Genomic DNA, 2,511 nt, shown 5'->3' with positions numbered 1-2,511 from the left:
AGTTAGCCTAGGTACCCAACTAACACAATCAGCTATAGAGTCCTGTACTGTAACCGCTTTATAATAGTTTTCATACAAATAATATAGAAACAAACAAGCAAACCCAAAAAATAAAGAAGACATATTTAATCCTACAGTACAGTACCTTGAAAGGTACAGTAGTACAGTACAACAGCTGGCATACAAGGGCTGGCACCGAGTGAACAGACAAGAAGAATTACTGACTGGAGAAGCAAGAAAAACTACAGTTCTGCAGCCTGTGAAATAGAAACCACATTCACAGAAAGACAGACAAAATGAAAAGGCAGAGGACTATATACCAGATGAAGGAACAAAATAAAACCAGAGAAAGACAACTAAATGAAGAAGAGATAGGCAACCTTCCAGAAAAAGAATTCAGAATAATGATAGTGAAGATTATCCAGGACCTCAGAAAAAGAATGGAGGCAAAGATTGAGGAGATGCAAGAAATGTTTAACAAAGACCTAGAAGAATTAAAGAACAAACAGAGTTGAACAATACAATAACTGAAATGAAAGCTACACTAGAAGGAATCAATAGCAGAATAACTGAGGCAGAAGAACGGATAAGTGACCTGGACGACAGAATGATGGAATTCACTGCCGCAGAACAGAATAAAGAAAAAAGAATGAAAAGAAATCAGAATGGTGGAATTCAGAATAAAGACAAAAGAATGAAAAGAAATGAAGACAGCCCAAGAGACCTCTGGGACAACATTAAGAGCAACAACATTTGCATTATAGGGGTCCCAGAAGGAGAAGAGAAAGAAAGGACCCAAGACAATATTTGAAGAGATTATAGTCAAAAACTTCCCTAACATGGGAAAGGAAATAGCCACCGAAGTCCAGGAAGCACAGACAGTTCCAGGTAGGATAAACCCAGGGAGAAACACACCATGACACATAGTAATCAAATTGGCAAAAATTAAAGACAAAGAAAAATTATTGAAAGCAGCGAGGGAAAAATGACAAATAACATACAAGGGAACTCCCATAAGGTTAACAGCTAATTTCTCAGCAGAAACTCTACAAGTAGAGACCCAAGTCAGACCTAGGGACACACACTGACTGAAAGTGAGGGGATGGAAAAAGATATTCCATGCAAATGGAAATCCAAAGAAATCGGGAGTAGCAACTCTCATATCAGATAAAATAGACTTGAAAATAAAGAATGTAACAAGAGACAAGGAAGGACACTACATAACAATCAAGGAATCAATCCAGGAAGAAAATATGACAATTATAAATATATATGCACCCAACACAATAGGAATGAAATTGAAACTGTGATTAAAAATCTTCCAGCAAACAAAAGCCCAGGACTAGATGGCTTCACAGGTGAATTCTATCAAACTTTTAGAGAAGAGCTAAAACCCATCCTTCTCAAACTCTTCCAAAAAATTGCAGAGGGAGGAACACTCCCAAACTCATTCTATGAGGCCACCATCACTCTGATATCAAAACCAGATAGAGATACTACAAAACAAGAAAATTACAGACCAATATCACTGATGAATATAGATGCAAAACTCCTCAACAAAATACTAGCAAACAGAATCTAACAACATGAAACTAACACAACATTGTGAATCAACTATACTCCAACATAAAATAAAAAATTTTTAATTTTAAAATAAAATAAAAAAATAATTTACTTCCATGGATTTCTGACAAAAAGAAAGGAAATTCATCTCTAATTATAATTTTCATAATTTAATAATTAGGAGGCACTTCCATCACCTGCATCCAGGAGCCAGAGACATAGAAATCCTGGCCCCAGCAACACAAGCAAACCCCCGTCATCCTTCCTTCTCACAGTTCCATATTTTCATAAGTCCCCTGAATTCTTGGGCTGAGGGGGATGTAATAATACAATGATGAGGGAAACCCTATATTAATTCCTAATAAGATTCAGAGGGAGAAAAATGTGTGCATCTGGAACATTAAAACTATAAGAAAAGTGAGGGTTTTTGAAGAATGGTAACTGTGCTAGGATGAGACAAGGTAACAAAATAACCATGATCCACGTCCAAGTGCAAAGTTCTAGGGTGAAATTGATTTCATCAGAAAACACCTTTCCAAATGAAGTAAATGCAAGAAGCGTTGGAAAATCATTTCAGTACAGATGGGCAAATCATTTCAATACAGATGGGCTAACACTTCGGAGAAGTACCTCCAGGGAATAATATCACAAAATAGGAGTGAATGAAGTCAGCTGAGAGGCCATCAACTGGTTTTTAGCCTCTACAGAATAGTCTATTTTCAGAAAACCTAAGAAAACAAATCCAAAAATATTTTTCGTTGCTGTTGCTTTTCGTTTAAGGATCCCGGCAAAACTAGTTCTTCCAAGGAAGCAGCAGAAATATAAACATAGAGACTAAAGAAACATAAGTTGGCTATTTACACAATACTATTCAAAATATAACAATAGTAATCCAATGCATCCCTCTAATCTTTGAATCTGTCTGTACAGTTGTATATAATTTATAAC

The sequence above is a fragment of the Neophocaena asiaeorientalis genome, unplaced genomic scaffold, assembly GCF_003031525.2.
Source record: "Neophocaena asiaeorientalis asiaeorientalis breed wild unplaced genomic scaffold, Neophocaena_asiaeorientalis_V1.1 scaffold691, whole genome shotgun sequence".
Taxonomy (NCBI): domain Eukaryota; kingdom Metazoa; phylum Chordata; class Mammalia; order Artiodactyla; family Phocoenidae; genus Neophocaena; species Neophocaena asiaeorientalis.
Note: the sequence above shows the minus strand (reverse complement) of the source record.